Consider the following 27,388-nt stretch of genomic DNA (forward strand, 5'->3'; position numbering starts at 1 on the left):
GTGGTGGGCAGGGGCCAGGGGGTCCCCACGTTCAAAGAGGCTGCTTGTTGCTCTGACCAGCCAGGCCGGGGAGCTGCTCGGGATACAGTTGGACCTTACTAGTGCCCCTCAGACAAACCTAAGGGTGACAGCCTGAGGCCTATGGTGCCCAGCTGTGGAGGTGCTTGCCTCGGACATGGCGCTGGAGTCCCACATGCCCAACTGCTGGTCCAGACATGGTGTGTGTGTGTAGGATGGCTGCTCCTAGGCAGGAGGAGAACCATAGTTCTGCTGTGACAGAAGGCCTGTCAGGAAAGGGCGATGGTGGGGGCTCGCATCAGAGAGTCCTGAGAGAGGTTTCCCAGAAGGGTTGGCCACACAGTGATGCAGACCATTCAGGAAATGGAGTGGGGATCCCAGGTCCAGCCTCAAGTGTCAGTACTGTCCCCACCATACCTGTGTTCTTGGGCCTGACTGCAGAGCCTCACACGCGGGCTCCCGGGGGGCTGTGGTTCTGACTCCCATCCTGAGACCTGCAGTGAGGCTCCCTCCCTGCTTAGGCAGAGAGGACAAGGTCTCCTGATCGGGGGTGCACTTCCTTACTTTCAGAACTGCTATTCAGAGGCTGTTGCGATTGGGATGCTGTTTATGACTAAGCCAATTCAAAGTCAATTTTTGTTTTGCTTTAAAAATATTTGAATGCCGATGCCTTATTGGGGAAGCCGTGACAGGTTTTATTTCCATGGGCTCAAAAAGGGGTGGCCCAGCCCTGGGGAGGGGTCGTGACAAAGACAGCGGGTGCGGGTACTGGCCACGGGGGACAGGGAGCCGGCAAGCCAGCACCTCGAGGCTGCCCCTTGGTTGCTTTGAGGTCATATCTGGGAAATCAAGGCAGGACGTGGGTGAGAGTGGGGCAGTGGGGGGAGACTTGTGGAGAGAAGGGTGTGAGGTTTGAGAGCGAGAGGGCGGCACGGGGCCCAGCAGGCACTCTCCCGTGCATCTCAGATGACAGAGCCACCCTCGCGGTGTGAGGGGCCATCCCCAGAACAGCCCAAGGGCCTGTGCCCCGAGAAGAGAGCCGCGGGGGGCTGGCCCTCCCATCCCCTGGCTGCCCCTGCTCGCTCCTGTCTGTGCGTGTTCAGACCAGCCTGGGAAATGGAGGGCTGGGAACCCGCGAGGACGGCACTCCCTGGTGAACTAGGACCAGTGATGACCGCTGAGGGGGACCCAGCGGCTGCAGAGCTGAAGGATTTTTTTCTAATTTTCCTTCAGCCTGGCTGACGGAAGCATGAATGTATTTTTTTAATTTTCGGTTTTTGTCTCTGACTCCATCAGCCCACCCTTGTGAATAACCTCATAGGATTGCCTTCTGTCCACACTAAGACCTGAGTGTCACCAGGCCATCTAGGAACTGGATTCTCCTCCTGCCCGTTTCTTCAGTACTGCTCGCTTAAGAGATGGCAGTGTCTCATAAGCATGGCCCATTTGCCCAAAGTCAGGGCTTCCATGTAAAATTGTGTTCAGTTCCTGATAGACTTGAGCTGCCCAGAATGTCGCTGACGAGACGTGGTCCTGTCGTGCCCAGGTGCAGCCCCTGAAGGATCAGGACCGGGAGCACGGGCAGCAAGCCAGCATGCTAGCCAACGTGGCCCAGGCATTCGAGAGTGACGAGGGAGTGTATGACGGCGAGGGTGACGGGGTCACCCTCTTCAGCTCGGCCTCTCTGCTGTCGCCCAGCGGGCAGGCCGATGCCGAGACTCTGGCCGTGTTGATTCAGGAGCAGCTGGACAAGATCAACGAAGAGATCCGGTGGGTGTGCCTGAGCCCAACTCCCCAGAAACTCGGTTCCTCTGAGGAGCTGTCTTCTGCTTAGAGAAGTCTGAGTGTTCCTTAGTAAGAAAACGGACTTCAGGTCTGCTTCCAGAAGTTTCAGTTCTGAGCTTGCCCTTGATTATAGAGCTCAGTCAGCCAGGGCATTCTGTCCACAGTGTGGTGTCGGCACTCTGCGGGGGCGGGTGTTGTGGGGTGTCCCCCTCTCGGCTCTGGGCCCCAAGGTGGGTGAGGTGCCGAGGCGGTGTCTCCTGCGGCCCGTGCATCCTCCGGCACTGAGGGTTCGCCCTCGTGTGTCCCTCGGAGCCTCCCACGTTCTGGTGAAAAGCAACCTGGAACAGAAAAGCTGGGGTTCTGGGGTTGGCAAATTCCCACTCAGATCTGCATTTCCTTTTTAACTTAATACAGTGTGAAGATTGGCTTGTGGTAAGATAGTGATATGTTACTGTATGTTACTCTCAGGACATGTGTTTGAGTTTTTCTCATCTCATCAGTATATTTAAAATGTTTTCTTTAGACACAGTCTTGGCAGTTCTAACAGTTTACAAAACAGGATAGAACCCAAAGGCCCGCCTCGTGGTGAGCAGGGGGCCTTGGGGTCTGGGTGCAGCGGGGTGGCTGGGGGCCCTGAGGCCTGCCTGGTGCCACACCCACGCACCTGTGCCTCCCGTCCCGAGTCCACGTTCAGAGTGGCCGCAGGCCGGTGACCCTGCACAGGACCTGGCAGAGCTGCTGCTCAGATTGTTCTCGTCCCGTCAGCCCTGGCCGAGGTGCCTGTTTCTGCCGGTCGAGTGCGGGGGGCTCGGGCAAAAGGCAGGGGTGAACGGCACAGCCAGCAAACGCAGATAGTGCCGCCTGCACTTTTGATGCCGAGACAGACTGCCTTATGGGCCGTGTTTGAGCCACAGACAAGCTCAGAAAGACTGTCTTTCCCCATCCCCATAGGAAATTTGGAACGGTTATATATTAATATTTTTGTTTTTACAGCAAGTGGTCAGGTAAAAGTGATTTTTTCTTATGCAACAAGTTGACTTGATGTAAAAGGTAAATTCTGTCTATCAGCTTGTCAACAGTGAAAAACTTTCAAGATGTATAAGTAGAAGTGAAACTGAAGAGTTTACTACCTGTAAGGATCTTGTATTTTAATTTGAAAACCATTTTATTTGCATAATCATGTATTTAACCTGTATATAAAATCATCCACGACACATTAGGGGAGAAGAGCAGTAACTGTGAATTCTAGGTTAATGCAGCACATTGACATGAATCCAGAAACTCACACAAAGCTGGTGGAGAACTTCATCAAGTGATGCGTTTGTACATATACAACCTTAAAAAAAAATGAAAAGATCAACTCAGCCCTTCATCTGGTCTGGAGACTCGTGATTAGAAACTCCAGCTTACTCGTGAATCGCTGTTTTGGTTATACAGAGTTCCCGATTCCCAATGGAAAAGACCTGAAGCACTGACGTGCATCTCTGCCCTGAGAGCAGGGAAGGTAAAGGTTGTCAATTCAGGTGTCTTCTGACACAGAGAGAGTCACCACCCAGACCCCATCAGAATGTTAGATAGAGTAAATAAGTCAAATCAAACGTGAATGATCGGGGGCCACTTTGTAAGACTCAATGATAAGTTATTCTAAGTTTGAGAATATTCCAAAGAGGGAGAGTTGAACCTTTTTGCTGAGATGTTAATTGAGCAACTGTTCCTGGAATTTGCTAATCGTGACACAGAATGCAAGCCCAAATTTGTTGTCCAGACACATTCCTCTGCTGACAAAGGCAGGTGATGATTTTATTCTATTTTAGGTTGATCCAAGAAAAGAAGGAGAACACAGAGCAGCGGGCCAAGGGGATTGAGAGCAGGGTGGGCAAGGGGAGCTCAAGCAACCTTCGTCGTTTGAAATCCTTGAATTCCCTCAACCTGAATCCTGCCTCCTCGCATGCCGGCTCCTGCACGCGCATCAGAGGGCGCTCCAAGCCCTGAAGGAGGCGGCACAGCCCTGCACGGAAGGTAGACAAGCAGGGCATCATGACTCTGGTATGTGTCGGCCTCCTCCATGCCGCGTCCCTCCCCGAGCACACTATTTTTCTTTTCTTTGTTTGTTTTTTCTCTTTTTACCCAGAAGAAAATCAGGTACATTTGCTACGCTCAGAGGTCTAAGATTTTTAAAACTGCCTAGTCTTTCATCGGGCTTCCCTAGTGGCTCAGACGGTAAAGCATCTGTCTGCAATGCAGGAGACCCGGGTATGATCCCTGGGTTGGGAAGATCCCCTGGAGAAGGAAATGGCAGCCCACTCCAGTATCCTTGCCTGGAAAATCCCATGGACCACGGAGCCTGGTAGGCCACTGTCCATGGGGTCGCCAAGAGTTGGACACAACTGAGCGAGATCATTCCATAATCGCACAGCGACAAATTAGTCTTGATATTTGGACCACCGGCTTAGCACGTCATCATGAACTCAGCCAGAGCCTGCCTCTGTAACGCTGGGCCTGGCCTGTGCTGGGCACAGCAGCTGCAGGAAGTTGCTGTTCTCAGGGAGCAGACCGCTTCGTGAGAGTAACCGTAGGCAGCTCTCACGGCGTGTGGAAACCGGGCAGCACATTTCCCACTGGGGATGCCTGGCTGCAGGGTGCAGGGCGTGCGGCGGGAACCAAACCAGGAATCTAAACTGGTCTGCTTGCTGATGGGCCTGGCCGTGCGCTCAGGCCAGCTCTGCGTGTGAAACCAGGTTAAAAGCCCGGTGCCCCAGGGCCCCAGGGAAGAGGTCGGGCTTCTTCACTCTTCCGAGTCTGAAAACGGGATGACGACCTAGGGCTTTTGGTGACAGAGTGTGCAGCTCTGAAGCACGTGTCCCAGCTTTCTTCCCTGCTTGCTTAGGTTTTGTGAGTGCATCGCTGTTTACCCATGAAATCAGGTTCACAACACTCTGCTTTGTCACTGCACTTGTATTGTCCCTTTTTTGGTGTTCCACCCACTTCATGTTAGCTGCATTGTTAGTCAGCATATCATTAAATTAAGTGTGAATCATTGTAGCGGCATGTGAAGTGGTAACTAGTCCATTGTGTGGTCTTTGGAGACACTGTTTTTCTAATTTGCATCATTGGCTAATTCGTTGATATTTAAAATTCTTTGACGATTTCTCTGTGGTTTCATGCTTGATTTCCTTCCGAGTATTTGTAAAAGAACAGTTGTGTATATTTTGTCCTGTTGTTGGAGTTCTCTGACGGTGCGTCTGCTTTCATCATTGGTTTTGAATTCCTGGCTCATCCTGTTGTCTGCTTAGTGGTTGTCAATTCAGAGCGCAGCTTCCCACCACTGCCCCCCCTCGCCCCCGAGGCTGTAGTTTACCCATCCATCTCCCCTTCCCCGTCCTCCCACCTGCTCTGGTCATAGCAATGCTGTGGGTGTGCTTAGTCGGGTTTGTGCTTTGTCTTCATGTCTCATTAAATGGTGTTTTTCCCCCAGAGCAGTAAGTTTGAATTAGCCTATCACTATGTACTTAGAAGCGTAATGTAGATGGATCCTCAACTACATATCATGTGTAATTCATAAATGAGATTATCCTTACCTATAGAAATGATCTTCTTAAGTGTAGAATTAATGGACTTTTGACACAATATCCTTTCTATGTTGGTGCTTGTATTTAAGACTATAAATCTCATCAGCTTTTGCACAGTTAATGTCTCTACTAGACTCTTTAAAAAACTATCTTCTCTGGTGAATAAAATGTAAAGACTGCACCTGCTATTATGCTAGCTTCCATTCTTACATATTTTCACAGGGCACCTGCTTTAATCAATTTATTTTGAGAAATTTTAAATCAAATTCTAGGTAAGCATTTTACATTAATATCCAATAGGTGGTTAGATTTGTTCAGTGTTAAAATAGGTATTATGGTAACTTCCTCATCAGTTAAATCACTATTTTAAAGTATAACATCTTTTTTATTAAGAGAAACTAACGTATAGAGAAGTTTGGCTGAGAAGAGACAACTGTTAAGGCCCTTTATTGTAGAGAATGCTGTGCTTTAATAAATCATGATGTTGTAATAGAATTGTATCTTCCTGAGTAATAATTTATAGTGTTTAGTAAATCTTGAATAGCTTATTTAATTTCTGTGGTCAAAAAAAATGTTCTGTTTCCAGTTACACGTTCTCTAAATCGTCATCTCACTTCTATGTTTGCCATCATTTTTGCTATACTGTGTTTGTCTATGCTGATTCTTGAAGTTTTAGTTTCAAAGTCACAATAAATCTGGTTTCTCTTCCTTTCTTTGCATGCATCTATCAGCCTAGTGATTTAAGGAAGCATTGTTGAAAGGTAAACTATTTAGTAATTTAGCATGCCTTTGTTTCTCTGTGAAGTATTAGAGAGTCCTTATCATTTTACGTGAATGAACACTGTGTGGTTATGTACTGGTGAAGAATTGACATTTTAATGGAAGTAATGAAACTCACCCACCACTTAAAATATGTTGATGGTTCTGTTGGAAATAGGTCATTCGTTGGGACCATTGTAACAGTTTGCCTATATCCCACTTGTTTGCCTTCTAATCATCTCATGCTTATTTATAGTAGATATAGTATTATTTATTACTTTTAAAATTTTCTTTACTTATTTTTTTGGCCATGCTGCACAGCTTATGGGATCTTAGTTCCCCAACCAGGGATCAGACTGGTGTCCCGACAGTGAAAATGCCAAGTCCTAATGTCTGGACTACCATGGAATCTCCGCTTAGAGTTTTTTAAAAACAAATGACTGACTCAGAGCCATAGATGTTAGATTTGGAGGAAGCCAATTTAATGATGGTGGGTAGCAGTGTGCAGGTGACTCTGTGCGCCAGGCACCGTGTCAAATGCTTTCCGAGTCTGTCATGTAATCCCGCAGACACCCAGGTGAGGTCCAGGCTGCTGTTATCCCCATTCAGCAGACATGGACACTGAGGCTTCGAGAGGCCGGGCACCGTGCCCAGGCTCGCACACCCAGTAGCAACTGTATAAGTGAGACCTGTCTGGACCCCAAAGGGGTTAATCTGTTCCCCACACTGTTGCCACCACTGTCTTTCCTGTCTTCAGACCCAGGACCAGCGGAAAAGCTGGGAGTCCAGGCGAGATCATTTTTTTTAATTAGTTTATTTTTTAATTGAAGGGTAATTGCTTTACAGAACTTTGTTCTTTTCTGTCAAACCTCAACATGAACCATCCATAGGTACAGATACATCCCTTCCCTTTTGAACCTCCCTCCCATCTCCCTCCCCATCCCACCCCTCTAGGTTGAAACCAATCAGTTCTTAGTGAAGATCTAGGACGGAGGAGCCTGGTAGGCTGCAGTCCATGGGGTCGCTACGAGCCGGACACGACTGAGCGATTTCACTTTCACTTTTCACTTTCATGCATTGCAGAAGGAAATGGCAACCCACTCCAGTGTTCTTGCCTGGAGAATCCCAGGGACGGGGGAGCCTGGTGGGCTGCCGTCTATGGGGTCACACAGAGTCGGACACGACTGAAGTGACTTAGCAGCAGCAGTTTACTTTATGTAAACCACAGTGAGCGAACTACACTCAAACTGCAAGTACTTCAGTGTGTAGCCCCCAGTCTGTATGTTACTGAGAAATACAAGCCAGACACATGGTGTTCGCATGGAGGGGTTAGGTACCTTTTCTGTACTTCACTTGCTGTCATGGGTTCAGTAACCTGCATCATCACTAAACATGATTTTGGGTGGTGGTACAAGCTGTTTCCTTTTCTCCTTCAAACAGAAAGGTCTGGACGGCTTTGCTGAGAGGTTTCTTACTCTTGCTAGTAGTGCTCCTGAGCAGCATCTGGCGATGAACACAGTCCTTTCATCAGGGCAGTTCATGCCATGCAGGGTTCACAGTGCTGGCGTGGCTCCGCTGTCCTGCCTGTCGGGGCCATCGGGTCGCTGGATGCAAAGGAGGGCGGAGCCTGGCTGCAGGGAGGCTCCTGGCCAGGATCTCTGCACTCAGTAGGGTGCTCTCGCTGCCCCATGGCCCTGCTTCTCTTGAACAAGACAGTCCTTTAAGATGGCATTAAGCTAGAACAACACATTTTTTTGTACTTGGCGGATAGCATCGCTAATATGTTTTCAAATAAGTTTCTGGTTATAATGTAAAGCCTGTGTGATTGCCTTTTTTGACACAGTCTATCGTTAGCCAGTTTTACACTTACCTCACTCCCTCAGCTGCCACCTATACCAGAAGAGGTACAAGATGACAAGACCGCCATCAAATGTGAAGCCTCGACCCCCGCCTTGCTGCGGTTCCTTCGGCTAGACCGGCTGGACAGGGGGTCACAGCACAGAGCCAGCTACGAGGACATCAGGGACGCCCGCAAGTAAGGGGCCTGTGCGCCTCGTCGTTAGTCTCAGGAGCCCTGCGCCTCTTGTCTTCAAAGAGTTGCAAGGATGATTGTAAAGGAATCCCACTGGATTCGGTGCCTGTGTTTAGTGGTGAACTTCAGGTGCCGGGGTAGAAGAGTTCAGTGACCTCAGTGATTTTAAAAAACATCCGTCTCTATGTGTTGACTCCTGTGGGAGATTTCTTCCTGCTCTTGCTAGAGGTCTGCCCAGTCTGGGACGCGTTCCTGATGGTTATGGCTCCGTGCCTCTCGGATTTGTTCTTGAGGGTCCCTCCCTTTTTCTCAGGGGTCTCCTCTCAGGAGACTGTCTGTCACCTCCTGTGACTGACCCTGTCCTCATTCAGACCCCCACCTGCTGAGCTCCCGTCGTGAGCCAGGCAGCACTCGATGGAGGGCACATGTGGTCACCTGACCTGCAGCCCTGCGCACGGTGACCGTCACTCTCCTGCCACGGCCGGGGATGGTCACCCTGTGAGAGGCGGGGGGAACTGCCCAGAGCAGGGGAGCTCGCCTTCTCTGGGAGGGTCGTCACCTGCCAAGCAGCGACCCTGAGGGAGGGTTGGAGGGCCCTCTGCACCAGCTCGTCTGGAGTGAAGCCCTCCTCAGGGGAGAGCTCCAGGCAGAGAATCTCAGCTTCCCAGGGCCGTTGTTTGTGGCCGGAAGCCTGCATTGCTCGTGTGGAGTGTGGCTGGTGAAGCAGACTCCACTGTCTGCTGTGAGGTTGAGGCACGGGTGTTGCTGGGTGGCCAGTTCTATCAGTAGGTCTTGTGGAGGGGTGTGTGTTTGCACAAGGGCACCGGTTAAAGGTTGTTTTCTCTCCCCAAAGCTCGACAGGCTCTCAAGACAGCCCCGGGGGCAACCCCAGCAGCAGCCAGGACTCACTGCAGAAAGCCCCAAAGAAGAAGGGCATCAAGTCCTCCATCGGTCGTTTGTTTGGCAAGAAGGAGAAGGGCCGGCCTGGACACCCCGGCAAGGAGGCGCTAGGACCAGGTGGGTGCCTCACCGTTCAGAGGGAGGAGGGTCTGCATGCGTGTCTCTTCTGTGTCTCCCCCACTGTCCCCACGAGGCTCCTGTCACTCACGCTGGGTGTCCTCCTGGGAGGAGCAGAGGAGGCGTCTGTCTTCTTTAGGGTCCGAGATGATTGGATCAGTTGATGAATGGATGTGTGGATGGATGGAAGAATTAAGAGTTAAAGGATGGATGGATTAGTGAGTGGATGGATGGATGAACAGATGGCTAGCCAGATGGGTGGATGAACAGAGCACGGAATGAATATTGCAGATGTTTATACTGCAGTGCTAGAAACATACTCTACGAAATGGATTGAGTAGGAGCTGGGCAATGAGTGTTTCCTGCAGAACAGTGACAAGTGTTTGGAAACGGCCTAAGGGCTCATCAGTGAGGGGTGAGGTAAAATCTGTGGACACCCCACAAGGAACAGCACCCTCTTCTTCCTGCCACTTTCCCCATCCCCAGGAGCTCATCATGGGTTCTGCCCATGCCCCCTACTCCATCCCACAGCCACACAGGTCCTCCTGGCGTCTCCTCATCACACAGTGTTATCAGGCCCCCATCTCACTCGGCTTCATCTCCTGAAGGACAGGGTATGTTCCTGCCTCTTCAGCCAGAGATTTGTTGAGTGTCTTGTTTGTGCTGGGTGTGGGATGTATAGGGGTAAGTAAAACAGATATGGTCTGGAGCACAGTTAAGTGAGAAGAGAGAAAAAGCAGATTATTAAATGCTATCCTTATTATTAATAAATATAACGCTGAGATGGATGGTGCATTGATTATATACCAGATGCTGTGTGTGCCCCTTACCAAACAGGTGCTGCCACCTCCCTATTTACAGAGGAGGAGACAGTGATGGTCATGCGGTTAGGGAGTGGTGAGGGCAGGTTCACACCCATGCAGTGTGACCATGCACTTTGCCGAGCCCCAGCCACCTCTCTGGTGGATGCAACAGGAATGAGATGGTTCTATGGCATCACTGATTCGATGGACATGAGTTTGAGCAAACTCCAGGAGATAGTAAATTACAGGAAAGCCTGGAGTGTTGCAGTCCACGGAGTGGCAAAGAGTCGGACACAACTGAGCGACTGAACTAAAACCTGAGTGTGTGCTGAACTGCTTCAGTCGTGTCTGACTCTCTGTGACCCCAGGGACTGTAGCCCACTAGCTCCTCTGTCTATGGGATTCTCCAGGCAAGAAGACGAGTGGGTTGCCATGCCCTCCTCCAGGGGAATCAAACCCCATCTCTTGTTATCTCTTGCAGTGGCAGGCAGGATCTTTACCACTAGAACCACCTGGAAAGCCCCAGTGAACGCTGACAACTAGGAAATGCAGAAAATAAGGGCTGCTCCTAAGTTAGAAGAGCAGCAAGCACAGATTGTAAAGAGGAAAACACACGATGACCGACAACAGTGCTGACAGAAACAAGCAGGGATGCGTTCACCCACATCAAGAAAATGCGCCCTTCGGAAGAGGAGCCCTTGGAGGGACAGTTGGAACCGGAATGGAACCGGAATGAAAACCGAGGCCATGGTCAGCAGAGCCCACTCACACGGCCCGAGTGAGCTTTCTGCGTCCCCAGAGCTGCTGGTGGTAACATCTGGGCGCTGAGGCCGGGCAACGTCCCCGAGTGAGCTAAGGCATCCCTGCTCTCCTTCCAGTGCTGCTGCGGGGCCCTCTGTGGGCGGCCACCCTCATCCCCTGCTCTGCCACCCGCTGGGGCCCGACTGTTCCCCTGGGATCCTTTCAGCCCTTGAGCTTGTGTGTTCCCAGCCCTCTGCCACACCAGACCGGGACTCAACTCAGGACTTGGGCTTGAGATATCGAGGAGACTGTGAATCTGGAAGGACACAGCCCTGGGGCCCTCGAGTGACCACGTGAGAGAGCTGGAGAGCAAAGCCCCCTCGGGGAGGAAGCAGAGCTTTGAAACGTGCCCACACCCACCGCTGCTTCCGGCACAAGTGCCTCTTCTTTGCCTCTCCTTGGCCTGAAACAGGCCCCAGCTGCTACTGTTGTTCCGCAGGTGATTCCTAAAGATGCACCTCCTGCAAGAGCTATCGTCCTGCTGCTCTGGGGCTGCCTAAGTGTGCTCAGGAGTGTCAGACAAGTGGGGCTGCCACGCCTGATGCTGGGGAAGGGCCTGATGCTGGGGGAGTGCCTGATGCTGGACTAGGGCCTGATATTGGGGGAGGGCCTGATGCGGGACTAGGGTCTGATGCTGGGGGAAGGTCTGATGCTGGACTAGGGCCTGATGCTGGAGGAGGGCCTGATGCTGGACTAAGGCCTGATGCTGGGGGAGGTCCTGATCCTGGACTAGGGCCTGATGCTGGGGGCAAACGTCTGATGCTGGCGGGAGGTGTGATGATGGTGGGCAGCCTGCTCCCAGATGTACACAGAGTTGTGATTATAAATATGAGAAATGTTTTTTCATACTTTCCTGACCACCTTGCTATGTTTTTTTCTGAAGCATAATTGCTGTGCAATATCAATTTGATTTCTGCCATACATCAACATGAATTAGCCATAGGTGTACATATATCCCCTCCCTCTTGAATCTCCCTCCCACCTCCCTTTGCTACATTCTTGTTTCTATGGATATATGAATAATAAAGACTGTTGACTAAAATAACATAAAAAGCTCCCACACACAAGCATGCACACGCACACTCCCTAGTGCATCATTCGGGTCCGCGTCAGGGTTGCCCTCGGCCACCCCGCCCTGGGATCCACGGTGAGCCTTGACACCTGCACTTTGTTCCCACCCTCGGCCCGCTGCCCACGCCTCAGCAGCAGAGGGGCCCTGTCCCCACAGATGCTGAAGTGATGAAGCCTCTTGTCTCCGGAGCCAAGGGTACGAACACCTAGTCGGTCGTCCTTTGGGGACACCTATACTTCCGCCTTCTAGCCTTTCCATTGTATCCATCCGTTTCTCTTAACAGAATGTCCGTGTGATGACACGGGCTCCCATTACCAGCTCTGGTCTGTTCTCATTGAGAGTGCAGCTTACCCTCGGCACTCTCTATTGGCAGCGGGAAATTTTGCTCCAGTACTTTATTGAAGCAGTGAGTGCAGTGAAGTCGCTCAGTCGTGTCCGACTCTTTGCCACCCCGTGGACTGTAGCCCGCCAGGCTCCTCTGTCCATGGGATTCTCCAGACAAGAATGCTGGAGTGGGTTGCCATTTCCTTCTTTAGGGGATCTTCCCAACCCAGGGATCGAACACGGGTCTCCGGCATTGCAGGCAGACGCTTCATCCTCTGAGCCACCAGGGAAGCTCTGACTTTATTGAAAGAAAGCAATAAATAATACTGTGATAAAAATAGTTCAAAAGTAGACTGGACATACTTTGTCACATATTCAGGAAGATCACAAAAGATTAATAGAAAAACAGAATGGTAACAATGAATTGTACAAGGAAATTAAAGGCAGAACCCACATGTAGAGAGACATGCTGTCTCTGTCTACCGAGATATCAGCTGCATAAGGCAGCATCATCTGAACGCATCTCTTACTAGCTTCTTTAATGTGCTGCCGAAAAAGTAAAAGTTACCTTTGCTACTTAAACTATCCAAAATGGCTATGTCATCAAAATCTAAAAATGTACCCCTAGGTCCATTCTTTAAACATGTTTACAAACAGATGTAAAAAGATGATTTACGTAAGAAAAATAAGGCCTTTGTCAGAGCTGCACTCTGCTGTCTGTCTGTCTGGGATGTGGCGCCCTCAGTGTTCAGCTCGATGGCTCCGCAGCGGGTGCAGGGCACCGCGGTTGGTCCTCGAAGAGTCTCACTGGAGGCGAGGGATCCAGGTCCACAGAGACTAGGTTACAGGAGAGATTTTCATAGTCTTCTTCTAGTCATCCTTTCAGCCCAAATTTCATTAGAAGCTCACATTTAACACCCAGTACTTTGAAATCGCTTCACACTGCAGACAAAAAGCATGTCTTCCTAGAAAAAAAAGTACAGTTTAAGTCAGTCGTTAAAATACAACAATTGGTTGAAATTAAGTTCGCTCATTTCAGAGTGATTGTTGGACAGCTTGGTTACATTCTGGAAGGATAATGCACACCGCGTCATGATGATTTTACAATCGCAGTAAAACCCCTTCTCTCATGGTTTAACATTTAAAAATTAAACAAGAATAATTACAATAAATGCATCATTTACAAAAGCCCTATATTTGTTCATAGGATTTATACAGACAAGCATTACAGTACATTCATTTGAAAGACTAAAATCAGGTATCAGAACATGAACTGATCTGAAAGGAGATTCATAGCCCGGATATACAAGAAAAAGTAAGTATATAAATGAAGTCATAAGTTTACATAAATATAAGAAACATTAAATTTTAAAATATTTTCTCTGTGGTATTCATGAATTTTTCACTAATTAAAAACTCTGTAATAAAATATCTTAGGGTCCATATAACAAGTATTCACAGATTAAAGATTGCATTGAGTTCAAAATGTAGTCTTTGTCGTATTCTGGACGCTGTATAATCGCCTGCAGAATTAGTGCAGGTAAACTGGAAACAAACAGACGAGTCAGTCCAGGGACGGCGGCTGGTGCCGGAGCCCCTGCCCCTTCAGACACCCCACCCCCACCCCATTCTGGGCTTCAGCTGCTTTGAGAATCCAGAGAAACACGAAGGACCAAGCAGATCAAGGAGAGAACTCTGTGGCTGACTTTATTCTGACATATAGCTAAAAGCTGCTGGTAAAAAAACTTAAAACTCAATCCAGCTTTCCAGCTGAGCCGTGAACAGGACAGAGCAGACAGCCTCGTGCTCTCAGAGCGGCTGGAGCAGGGCTGGGCTCCCGGGCTGGACCCACCAGAGGACCACCCAGAGCAGCACCTGCAAGGGACGGTGGCCCCTCAGCGGCAGCCGACCCCCAAATGCTGGTGCACTTCAGTGTTAAACACTGGCCTCCGGACGGAGAGGCCCAGGGCAGGGCAGCCTCGTGAACCCTGATGCTCTGGGCCCTGTTCCCTCTGAGAACGTGCACGCAGGGCGTGGCCAGCAGCACTGCTGCTGTGGGAGGGACACCCGTGTGCATGGACGCGAGGGAGACTCGGGCCGTGCTCTGACTACTCCGGCGGCAGCCAGGTGCCAAGGTCATGTTCTCTGCTGCTGAGGGCTCTCCCGGGCTGACCTCCGGAGACCCGCTGACCCTCCAGTCCTAGGGTGTCGCCTCCATGCCCTTGCGGGACCAGGCCAGCCTGTACTCACCCCGAAACTCAGCAGGAGTAAGTCCTGACTGTAGCAGAATCCAGCCTCTGCGTTCCCGCCACGCTTCCTGGTCCCAAGAGTGCGGGAGGAAGCGTGCAAACACAGACTGCGGGTAGTCGTGGAACGTCACATGGGGCACAAGGACACTCACACTCACACCCGCAGCAGCGCCCACTCCTACTGAGGGTCTGGGGAAACTTTTAGAGGGTGGATGAGGCGGAGAGAGCGAGCCTGGGGGCTGTCACGTGGGGGTCCCTGCCACCTGGGGGGGCGGGGTGGTCACACTAGAGCAGCACCGGCACATTCGATGACAGAAACGCCATCATGGGGACAGCTACTCCACGTGACCAGCTAGCTGCCAGTCTCTCCTGAGACCTCCAGATTCACAGAGCTCCAGATTCACATATTCGACACAGTCTATTGTTACCCAGTTTTACACTTACCTCATTCCCTCAGCTGCCAGCTTTACGGGAAGAGGTACGAGATGACAAGACCACCATCAAATGTGAAACCTCGACCCCCACCTCTCTGCGGTCCCTTCGGCTGGACCGGCTGCAGACGGGGTGCTGTGCACGGCCAGCCACGGGGACCTGAGGGACGCCTGCAAGTAAGGAGCCTGTGCGCCTCGTCGTCAGTTTCAGGAGCCCTGTGCCTCTTGAAAGTGATGGTAGGATAATTTTAAAGGAATCCCAGTGGATTTGGTGCCTGTGTCTAGGGGTGTGTGTGTGCGTGTGTGTGTTTTCTGGTAGGCAGGTTTCTCTGGATCTGGTGTTAAGGTGGATGTCTAACTCTGTGTGTGTGTGCGCACATGCACAAGTGGGTTGTTCTTTGCTCTGTTGCTACACGTGGCAAACTCTAGGAGGTTCTGGTGGCTTCATAGGGAACAATTCAAAGTACGAAGATTTTCTGACCACAGAGGATAATCTTAGTTCTGTCAGTCAACCAGAGACAACATTGACTCAGGGAAAATGCCTTATCTATAAAACGTGAAAAAATGTTTTAGTATTCCAGAAAAAAAATCACTTGAATATAGTTTAACATTTTTGGCATTATAGATGTGAGAATCAGTTTGTTTCTCAAAACTATTTTCTTTCTATTAAGCCCAATTTGTCTCAAAGTTATTCTTTTAATTGCTAAATGTACACAGCCAACGCATCCACTTTCAGAGCATTTTTGAAGGTTGGTGAATCTCAGATTTTCACGTTGTGTGGAAACTCGCAGGGAGAGCACTGCGGGCTCACCAGGTGCTGGACACGCTCCGTGAGGAAGGGAGGCCGAGGCCGCGGGACCGTCCGCATCCCTGTTGGTCATCGCAGTGTCCCGGGCGTGCGGGGACTCCCCTCAGGCATCACGTACCTCCTGCTCCAAATGCTGTCTTTCCTCTTCCCCTTGGTGGACACTGTCACGCGCCAGCTCCAGGGGAAGCCGAGTCAGCAGGTGTGCTGAGCTGTGTGTGTCCTGAAGCCTCCCCGTGGGGCTCGTCCCCAGCTCCAGGCTCTGAGCTGAGCAGCGCTGCAGGAGTGGGGCATGGTGTTGGTGAAGGGGAGCCCAGCGAACCCTCGTAGGAGGTGCTGGGCTGTGTGGACGGTCAGTCTCTGAAAACAAGGCCACACCTGTTGTCTGGGTGGTGCCACGTGTGTAGCATTTGATGGGAAGAAGCTCACACAGCCATCTTGTTAGGAAAGACAGCTTGACCGTGGTGCTCATGTCCTGCTTTAAAGTGCCCGTTGTCATCCACAGATGGTGTGGCTTTCTCTCGGGCGTGTCTGTTCCCCATAGAATTCACGGTATTTCCGAATGTCTTTCTCCTGTGACTCTAACTTTAAGGCAAGGAAGCATGCCACGTCAGTTGACTGCTAAGCAAGTGTTTTGACGAATTGTACTTGGGGTCTCAAATTTGACCCTCGAGGGGGCAGAGGAGGTCTGAGCTAAGTAGCCCCGCAGGGTGGCCCGAGCAGGGTCACCACAGCGTTCCACAGAGCAGGTAGCCCCCCAGGCTCGTCTCTGAAGCTGTCTCTGTAAAGCTAGGTTTCAGCTGAGAGTGAGCCGGTGACAGCAGAGTGATGCAATATCCTATAGCCGAGGAAGGAAATAAACCCCAGCAGAAGCCAAGCGAGTCTTCCATTTGCTTCTGGATGGTGGTTGTGGTTGGGACGCAAACTCCAGGCACGTGATACATGCCTTGTTCCCCTGGGATATGGGAATTTAAAAAGTTTGCCTTTTTTAAAAACTCTCCCTGAGCTATTAAGGGGCTTCCCTGGTAGCTCAGACGGTAAAGCATCTGCCTTCACCGATGTGGCAAACCTGGGCTTGATCCCTGGGAGATCCAAGATCCCCTGGAGAAGGAAATGGTAACTAACCCACTCTAGTACTCTTGCCTGGAAAATTCCATGGGTGGAGGAGCCTGCTAGGCTACAGTCCATGGGGTTGCAAAAAGTTGGGCAGGACTGAGTGAATTCACTTTCACTTTCACTTCTTGAGCTATTAAGATACCTGTTGTGTTTTCTGGTATAATTATTCCTAGAAAACAGAATATTTACTATTCTAGGAAACTTAAGGTTGACTTAAAGGAACAGTTACTTGAAATTTGATGTGAACCATTTCGAGCTTTAACCATACATAGACTTCACAATCTTAAGTAAAGTCTAATGCCATTTGAGTGTATTGAAAAGCCACTGTGTATCTTTAGGGAATTCCCTAGCAGTCCAATAGCTAGGACTCTGCACTTCCACTGCATGGGGCCTGGGGTTTGATCCCTGGTTGGAGAACTAGGGTCCCACAAGCCACGCAGGGGCCTAGTCAAAAAAGAATGACCAGTATCTTAATTTAGCACATAGCTAATTAGCTGAACAGCAGTGTAGGATAGAAACAGCCCCCATCCACCTCTCTCCTTGCTTGCTGTGTTAGAGTGCTCTGTGTTGAAAGTCTGCGCTGCTGTTTGTGTGTCTGTTGTGAAATGCTGTGCATCCCTGAAGCTCTCTCAGGGACAGGTTCCTCTGCTCAGACCCCGGTGTGGTTTCTTCTTCTATGTATCTGTCCTCCCTGTTTAGAAAGGGAAGAGTGGATGTTTTTCCTTGACTACCCTCCTCCCTTGGATGTGCAGACTTCTGAATCCTTTAAGGTTGGCAATAACTCTTTCATCGGGAAGGATGTGATTCTATAAGGAATTGCGGGGACTCATTCAGCATTTCATGACTCAGGGTTCTTTGTAATATGTCTGAACTCTCATTAAGTAGATGGCTTAGAAGATTAAAGGAAAATGATGAGATGCATACTATTTCACTTTTGCAAATTTATAAAGAGAATAAATACTTAGGTTAACTTGTTTTATACCCGTGTGTAGTAGTGATTCTTGAATTTTGAATGTTTCATTATTTGTAGGCATGAGTTGCTGGAGGAAGCCTGGAGACAAGGCGTGCCTTCTCACAGTGGGACGGGCCAAGTGTTGTGGTCTGGCTGGAGGTGTGTATGCGCCCCCCCACCCCCACCCGCACCCGCACCCCCGTCCTGGGCCCCGTGTGTCAGTCCCTCCACAGCCATGCATAACCTCTTGCCTCCTGTCTCCCGTCCCAGTTCTGAGTCGGGATGCCAGCCTGGTACGTGGCTGCTTGTGAGCCAACGTGAAGAGCGGCGTCATCATGCCTGCCCTGTTGGACACGGAGATCCATCGTGAGATCAGCATCAGCAACCCGCTGCAACGGCTGAAGCTGCGCCTGGCGATCCAGGAGATCATGTCCCTGACCGGCCCCTCCGCCCCTCCCACGTCCAGAACGGTGCACCTCCCTCCTTCCGTAGGGAGAGTTCGCGCCCCGTTTGTGTCGCTTCCGGGGTTCTCTATACAGATGTCCACTGTTCCAGCTTAAATAAGGTTCTAGCATTCAAAACCATGACAGCTTTTCATTTGCGGCAGTTGTGTTGTTAAGATAGATGATTCAATACTTCAGACAGATCATCTTTGTAACAGATGGGCTGCAGCGGCAGTGTAATAGAGAAATGGGAGCTTTTGAAAACATGAAAAAGGGACTTCTGCAAATGTGAAAATTGTAAAAAAAAAAAAAAAAAAAGGAAGTTTTTGAAAATGTATTAAAAGAAATGTAAATATAAATGTCAAGAAAGTGAAAGAGAAAAGGCTTAGCCCCCAGGCTGCATTGTTTTTCCCTCATTTGACTTGTCAGGCCTGTCCTCTTCAGCAGATTCCTTTTCAGGAGCTGTAGACCCTGGGCTCTCAGGGTTTAAGAGTCCGTACATCCGCCAGGTCACACCAAGTCGTATCGTGCTCATCCAAGTTTCCTCCACGTGGGAAGACCTTGAAAGTCCTGTAAGAGGGTCCTCCTAGTTGGAAAAATGAAAACGAATCTGGTGGAAACGTGGATTGTTGCCAGGAGATCAGGGCCGGCCAGCTCCTCATTTCTCGAGTGCAGACTCAGGACACATCTCAGTCCCCACGCTTGGTGTGTCCATTCTGGAGAGGAACCCTGGTGAGGAGACATGACCTCCCAGAGGTACCTGCCCTGAGGAGCAGGTGGAGCCTGACTCAGGCTCACGGTTATTTTACACAAAAAGCGTGGAGGCTTTCTCGTCCATTTGTCTTCCTTGTTTCTAAGTGTGAGCGTGAGGGTGGTCAATCACCCCGCGCTGATGCGCTTGTTCCTAGCGTGTCTGCTCTGCTCTCTGTGCCCGAGGCTTCACCAGAGCCACCTTTTTAGAAATGAAGGTGCTGAGGGTTCCCCGGAGGTTTTATTAAAGTATCTCAGTAAAGGGAGCTTCTTATGAGTTGAGTTTAACAGGTGGTGAACTCAAGCAGCACCCCCGTGAGGATGGGGTTGGGGGTGGGGCATGCGAAGAATCCTGATGAGCTCCTGGGGATGGGGAAGGTGGCAGGAAGGAGGGGGAGGGCTGTTCCTTGTGGGGTATCCACAGATTGTACCTCCCCGCTCACTGATGAGCACTTAAGCCGTTTCCAAACACTTGTCACTGTTCTGGGGAAAACAATTATTGCCCAGCTCCTACTCAATTTTGTAGAATATGTTTCTAGAATTGGAGTGTAAACATCTCCTTTATTCATTCCATCCTCCGTTCATCCACCCTTCCAGCCAGCCAGCCATCTGTTCATCTATCCATCCACTCACTAATCCATCCATCCATCCACTCAGTAATTCATCCATCCATCCATCCACCCATCCATGCATCCACCTGTCCATCCCGTCAGCCAGTCATCTGTCCAGCCATCTATCTACTCACTAATCCATTCATCCACTCATCCATCCATCTTCCATCTGTCTATCAATCCATCCATCTATCCAACCACCCATCCATCCATCCACCCATCAACTCATTAATCCATCCAATCATCTGTTCATTTATCCATTTATCTGTTCATTTATCCATCCATCCATCTATACAAACTTCCTCCCTCCCTCCCCCAATCCTTTCCTTCCATCCTTCATTCCTCAGTAGAACTTGACGTTTTTGTGCATATTGGTATTTTATTCCTCTTAAGTTTAATCATAGGGTATTTCTATTTCTCCCAGCACCTTGCTTTTTTGGATTGCATCCTTTCTCCGCTGCAGTTTCCAGCAGGTACACTGATTCTTTTGCCAACAATAACTCTGGAGAGTTGTTAGCATCTGACTCCCTGACAGAGCTGTTCTATTATCACCATGTTTCAGCTGATACTTTCGGGTTTTTCAGGTAGGCCATCATATCATCTTCAATCAGTGGCTATTTTATTTCCCTCTTTCAGCAACTACAATTATGATTGACTTTTCTTGTCTGATAGCACATTCTAGAACTTTCAGAGCATTGATAATTTGCAGAGGTGATCACAACATTCTTGACTTGTCCCTGACTTTAATGAGACCACTAGTAACACATCACTATTCAGTGCGATTTTGGCCCTTGGCTTGAAATAGATCTTTCTAACTCTGTTTCAAAGCTGTCTTTTTTGCTTTTAAAGAGTTTTTAGCAGGAAGATGTTCAGTTCTATCCAGTGAAGTGGGAGACAGAGGATGAGATGGTCAGGTTGCATCACAGACTCAATGGACATGAGTTTGAGCAAACTCCAGGAGATAGTGAAGGACAGGGAAGCCTGGGGTGCTGCAGTTCATGGGGTTGCAAAGAGTAAGACACGACTTAGCAACAGAACAACAATAACAACAGCGGGAAGATGTTGCGTTCTATCCAATCTCTTCTTCAGCTTCAAGTCAAGAAGACCACACATGGAGTGGATTGTAGGAGGCCATGATTCTCCTGCCCTGGCCTGTAATTGCCCCCTTTGCCACATTACTTCGCAACATTTCCTGTAAAGAGGCATGGCATATTTCTACAGCTTCTGGGCTGGCCTTGTGACTTGGCTTGGCCAACAGAAAGAGGCAAAGTGACAAGCTTCCAGGGCCTTGAGAGCATTGCTCTCTGGCCACTTCCCTGTGAACTAGCCCAGGCCAGCCTGCTGGAGGACAAGACTCCCATCATTATCCCTGCCAACAGCCAGCTTGTCCATCATGAACCATGGCTACCCTTGAGCAACCAACCTCAGCTAACCCACCAGCCGACTGTGGACGCAGGAGTGTCCCCACTGGAGATCGACCACACATCAGGCCCCCATCAGCCCCCCGACCCACAGCCTGATGAGAGAGAATGTGTGGCTGTTTGCAGCCACTAAGTTCTGGGTGGTTCACTGTGCAACAGTAGATAACCCACAATGGCTGTTCTCTTTGGGCCTGTTGAACATGAACTGTTATTTACTGTTGTGTCCTGGAAATCATAGAATGAGCCTGTACGTGTGATTGGGCCCAATTTTTTGACATCCTGCCGAGTTGCCCAAAACTCAGAAATGTGACCAGGCACTCTTTATCAGAATTGGCTGAGACTTTATCAAATCGAAGGCTCCATTTGTCTTATTGCTTCAAAAAATGATGCTACTGGGATTTCCCTGATGCTCCAGTGGCTAAGACCCCATGCTCCCAATGCAAAGGGCCTGGGATTGATCCCTGCTCAGGGAATTAGATCCCACGTGCCACGACTAAAGATCCCACGTGCTGCAACTAAAAGATCCAGCGCGATGCAGCTAAGACCCAGCGTGGCCAAATAAGTAACTATTTAAAAACTGGTGCTAAGACCCAGCATGGCCAAATTAGTAAATATTTAAAAACTGGTGCTGGAGCCAACTTGTGAGAGAGGATGTGGTATGCTCCCTGGGTTGCCCAGGATGCTGGGTTCCAGGTGTGCGATGCTTAGAGGAGAATGAGTGTGATCTCCAGATTGAGGACACGGTGGCCGACACCCAGAGGTCTTAGGCCCTGTAGACACAGTCAGCTGAGGCCACTTTCTGACTGGGGAGGAGGGAGGGGGGCTAGCGACAGTTGGTACCGTCCCGTAGTCCGTCACAAAGTCTAAGCTGAAAGAAGTTCTCAGAATACTGCTGTCCCTGGGGTTTTGCTGAGGTGGTTTTAAATTATGTCCTCAAGTTTTGGGGTGTTCCTCTGCTCAGAAGGGAACCCAATCTCCCTCCCCTTAAGTATGGACTGAGCTTAGTGACTCGCTTCTAATGAATAGAATAAGGTAGAAATGACAGCATGTAACTACTGAAAAGAGGGCCATCAGAGGCATTTCAGACTCTTCCTCACTCTCTCTCGGACTTCCTGCCTTGGGCGAAGCCAGCCGCCATGCTGTGAGGATGCTCAAGCAGCCTGAGGAGAGGTCCGTGTGGGGAGGAGCTGAGGCTAGGCCAAGAGCCCTGTGAGTGTGCCATCTTGCAGGCTGATCTTCCAGCCCCAGAACGACCTTCAGAAACCTGCAGCCCTCCATGACATCTTGACGATAACCTCATGAGGGACTCCCAATCCAGAATCGCACAGCTAAGCCATTTCTGAATTTCTGACCCCACCGAAAGAACCTGTGATAATAAATACACGTTATTTTAAGCCACTAGGATCTGAGGTTGTTTGTTACACAGTGCAAGCTAACTAATATACTTCTTATGGTGGCTCTGGGTGGTCAGTTCATCCATGTCAACTTGTTCTCTTTCATGGACTCAAGGTTCTGGCACAGTTTTCTCTGCTCTAAGATCCCACAGCATAGACCTCTTAGTTTACTGGATACCCTACTTAAAACATATGCCAACTCTTTGCTTGATAAAGAGTGAGTTTTGGTGTCTGAGACTGGTGTTGTACCTGAGAAGCAGGTCTCTGACCAAGGCTCTTTTACGACCTCTGCAAGAGAAGACCCCGGAAGCTGCCTGACATCTGTCCTAACCGCCCTGCCGTTGGTCTCTCACCCTTGTGTAGGGTTTGGCAGCAAGCTCAACACAGGATACCCCGTGTAGACAGAAGCCATGTCATGGATAATTCCATGGTGGGATTACATGGTTGGTGAGAATGCGGAGGTAGATTGAAGCAGGGGTGGGTTCCAGCACTGCCCTCTCCTGATGTCTTCAAACCATCTTGTGGGAGCTTCACACATAGGCCAGAGACAGGCACACACGATACCTTTTTGGTAATGAAGCACTTGCACGTGGCCAGCACCCAGGAGCCCCCTTCCTGATCCCCAAGGGTAAGCCACCACCCCGATTCTTGTCTGCTCACAACGCTTCACTCACCTATTTCACTCACCTGTCCATCTGGACACCAAACTTGCCTCCAAACCCCCATACGGAGTCAACCTGAAAGCAGTGCTTGGAGAGCTTTGACTGGTGTTCATGGCCGACAGCTGACTGGAACAGGGGCAAAAGTGAAGCATCAGACGCCACCAGCATTGCCACACTGGACCCGCCCCCCAACCCTGAGGCAGCCTGCACTTCTGCTCAGTGTGGGTGATGCAAACAAAATCACTCAACGTGGAAGCCAGCCCAGAGGGAGGTAACTCCAGGAGGCATCGCAACACCAGGGCCCCCTAGTCAGGTGTTCCTGAACCCTCTCCACACCAGGCTCCCCAGAAGTCTCCCAAGAACCCCAGCCATAGAGAGCCTTCTGAGGTGCCTGAGCATGAAGAAACAGGAGGCCAGCCCCCAACCAGAACCACAGAGCCAGCAGCCTGCCAACGACTCCTAAGCCCACTCCAGGAAGACTGCTGGCAGTGATCACCCTCTTCAAGTGGGACACTGTCAAAGCACGTGACCCAGGAATCAGGGCACAAACTGGAACATGGATGACATGCTTCAGGCACACCCCACGTTCAGGGTCAACACCTGCCATACAGCCAGCCCGCCCAGGTGTGCAGTGGGGCCTGCCACCGCCTCATCAGACCCCAGTCAGGGAAGTGGGTCTGGTGACTTCCCAAGCCCACATGCTGACTGAGCAGTCCACCCCGAGCTTTGCGCTGTGTGGTCAGCAAGCCATGGCTCATGCCCACCTCCAGCACCGAGATTCTTTGTAAATAAAGCTTTCTGGAACATACATATGTTTCTGAACAGTTGTTCGTTTACAGAAAATCGATGCCTAACTTTGTGTCAAGACACTACAGCTAGTTCAGGAGCCACCCGAGACCCTGTGGTGGCCAGGAAGCTAAAAATATTTACACCCCGAACCCTGAGTGGCCCCATGCTGCTCTAGTTGCCCAGGCCCGACCCTTAGAGGAAGGCACCAGGCTCCCTCGGCAGAATGGAGAGTGGTCATGGACCTCTCTGTGCACACTGAGGACACAGGACAGATGACTGACGCATGACCCAATGCCAGGCGAGGAGGCGGCTCGTCCAAAGCCTAGTTCCTACTTAGGGGGTCACCCCCACCTTGGCTCCCTCCTACAATAAAGCAAGGGGCCTGCCGGCCCACTACCAACTCCTCTCCCACTTGTTTATCTGGAACTTCAGCGGCAGCTTAGGGTCCAACCCCCACAGGGTCATCACCACTTCTGACAACTCTGCAGGCAGCTCAGGGAGCGCGTTCTTCCACAGCCGGGGAGCAAAGCAGGTTTTACTTTCCAGTCTGGAGCTGTTACTTTCTCTCCCTCCCAGGCTGGATCCAATGCCCACAGTTAACAGCCAATCCAGAGCACCGCGACCTCCAAAAACCTGTGGCAGAGACCACCCATCTGCAGCTTCAGGGGTCTCACCCGGAAAACATCAACAAGGGAACATGGAGGCAGCAGCACCCAAAGGATCCCCCAGCATGACTCTTCATCACTAAGAAGTCAGAGCAAACTCTTCCAAAAATGTGGCCAGAGTGAAAGCTTAGCGATTCTCCCAACTTTCTGATCAAAACAGCTTTCTCCCCCAGATTGGCCTTGGTCTTACACTGACGAGACTCTATTTCTTATTAGACAGTCAGCACCAGGCAGAGCACTGCAGGAAGCAGGGATGACACTCTGGTCGTGGGGGGCGCCCCTCTCTCAAGCAGGTGCTGGGCTACGAGTGAAAAGCCCTGTCATTCTGGGTTGAGTCTGATCTGGGCACAAGGGGGACGGAGTGGAATTACAGAGGAACCCGACCCCAGCTGATACCTCAGCACAGAGTAAAGGCAGACATCTCAAGTTACCCAGCCTGGGAAACTCGCACCCACTTCACTGCAGACGCAGCACACCTGCTCCAGTCTACTGTCCTCTCTGCACGGCAGACACAGCCCCCAGCTGACTCAGCCTGGGAGGCCTAATAATAGCCATATGGGAAGCTTAAATAGACCCAGGAAATGAAAAATGTCTCCATAAAATCAAGATCGATGACCACTGAACAAACTCTGTGTTAGACAACACATGTAAGACACAGTATGGAAAAGAAAAAGACTTCGGAAGTAAAAAATGGGAAGGGAGAATGAGAAAGCTATTATATTGACAGAATTGTCTGGTCAGAATACAAGCAGTCTACAAAACGAAAATAAAATAGAAGGTAATGCACAGTTGGAAGACATCATCGACTCAACGGGCATGAGTCTGAGGAAACTCCAGGAGATACTGAAGGACAGAGAAGCCTGGTGTGCTGCAGTACACGGGGTCACAAAGAGTTGCCCACGGCTGAGCGACTGAACAACAGCAACAACAATACCTGCTGGTGTCAAGTGAGTAGGAGAGATAATAGCTGTTGTCTGTGTGTGTGTATGTGTGTGTGTTAGTCGCTCAGTCGTGTCCAACTCTTTGTGACTCCATGGACTGTAGCCCACCAGGCTCCTCTGTCCATGAGATTTCCTAGGCAAGAGTACTGGAGTGGGTAGCATATACTTGTATGAGTCATACATGTATGTGTATTGTCTACTGGGTAAATGCTTCAAAGTGAAATTGTTGTGTCAGTGGGTTAGAGAATTTTATACTTTTGCTCAGATAATGATAAAGCCCTCAAAAAAAAGAAAAAAAGGCTGGACCATTTTAACTCACGCTAAGAGTAAACATTCAGAAAACTAAGATCATGGCATCTGGTCCCATCACTTCATGGCAAATAGATGGGGAAACAGTGGAAACAGTGAAAGACTTTATTTTTTTTTACTCCAAAATCACTGCAGATGGTGACTGCAGCCATGAAAATTAAAAGACGCTTACTTCTTGGAAGGAAAGTTATGACCAAACTAGACAGCATATTAAAACGCAGAGACGTTACTTTGTCAACAAAGGTCCATCTAGTTAAGGCTATTGTATTTCCAGTAGTCATGTACGGATGTGAGAGTTGGACTATAAAGAAAGCTGAGCACTGAAGAATTGATGCTTTTAAACTGTGGAGTTGGAGAAGACTCTTGAGAGTCCCTTGGACTGCAAGGAGATCCAACCACTCCATCCTAAAGGAGATCAGTCCTGAGTGTTCATTGGAAGGACTGATGCTGAAGCTGAAACTCCACTACTTCGGCCACCTGATGTGAAGAGCTGACTCATTTGCAAAGACCCTGATGCTGGGAAAGATTGAGGGCAGGAGGAGAAGGGGATGACAGAGAATGAGATGGTTGGATGGCATCACTGACTCAGTGGACATGAGTTTGAGTAAACTCTGGGAGTTGGTGATGGACAGAGAAGCCTGGCATGCTGTGGTTCATGGGGTCGCAAAGAGTTGGACACGAGTGAGCAAGTGAACTGAACTGAAGAGTAAACAAGTTTCCCTGTCTCCCTACACCCTCGCCACATTGAACTTAAATCCTTTGCTAGTCTAAGAAGTAAAAATGGGGCACCACAGTATTGTGGTTTAATTTCCATTCACATCACAGGAAAGGTTCTTGTGCCTTTCCTTTTCATGTACAATGTGGGCTTGTCAAGGTGTCAGGATAGGAAAAGGGAAGAGCTTGTTGTTTTAGTCGCTAATTCATGTCCAACTCTTTGTGACCCCATGGACTGTAGCCCACCAGGCTCCTCTGTCCATGGGATTTCCCAGTCATGAATACTGGAATGGGTTGCCATTTCCTCCTCCAGGGGATCTTCCCAACCCAGGAATCAAACCCGGGTCCCCTGCCCTGCAGGCAGATTCTTTACTGTCTGAGCCACCAGGGAAGCTCAATTCCATCCATAACTCCCCCTTAGTTTGCCTTCAGTGGTGTTTTCCAAACCAAGGAAGACATTTGATAGCTTCCACATCTCTCATTCCTTCCTTTTTCACCACAGTCCGTATGGGACTCATAGCATGCTTAGGAAGAAATATAAATATTGCACATACAGGGGCAAAAAGTCAGAGGCTGTATCTATAAATCTGTCAAATTAAAGGATAGATCTTGGGTCTAAAAAAAATTAAGTGCTATTGTGTCCACATAACTGGAGGGAGAAGATTAGACTTTCACATAACCTGTCAGAAGCCTGTGGGTCTCCAGTGGAAAACCCCAGGTATTATAAAAAGATTATTTTTTCTATGCTTCTACCACTTCTAAGTTGATCCAAAAAAGCAGGTATGATGGGTATTGTAATTTTTTCCCACTGATCTATATCCTTGCACAAACAATTATTTTCAATTTGTCCCTTGAACCAAAGCAAAAGTTCTTGGGCTTTTCCCTCCTTTTGTGCATCTCCACTCTGCCACAAGGAATTCATATCAGCTGTCTTTTTAAATGGCACCCCACTCCAG

The 27,388-nt window shown here is 49.7% G+C and overlaps 1 pseudogene; it reads left to right on the plus strand.

Annotated features, from left to right (window-relative positions):
* The window catches only part of LOC129651040 (liprin-alpha-1-like), a 30,006-nt pseudogene extending 11,713 nt beyond the window's left edge, over positions 1-18,293 (plus strand).
* Positions 18,294-27,388: the final 9,095 nt, after the last annotated feature.

This window comes from Bubalus kerabau, chromosome 4 (genome assembly GCF_029407905.1).
Source record: "Bubalus kerabau isolate K-KA32 ecotype Philippines breed swamp buffalo chromosome 4, PCC_UOA_SB_1v2, whole genome shotgun sequence".
NCBI classification, from domain to species: Eukaryota; Metazoa; Chordata; class Mammalia; order Artiodactyla; family Bovidae; genus Bubalus; species Bubalus kerabau.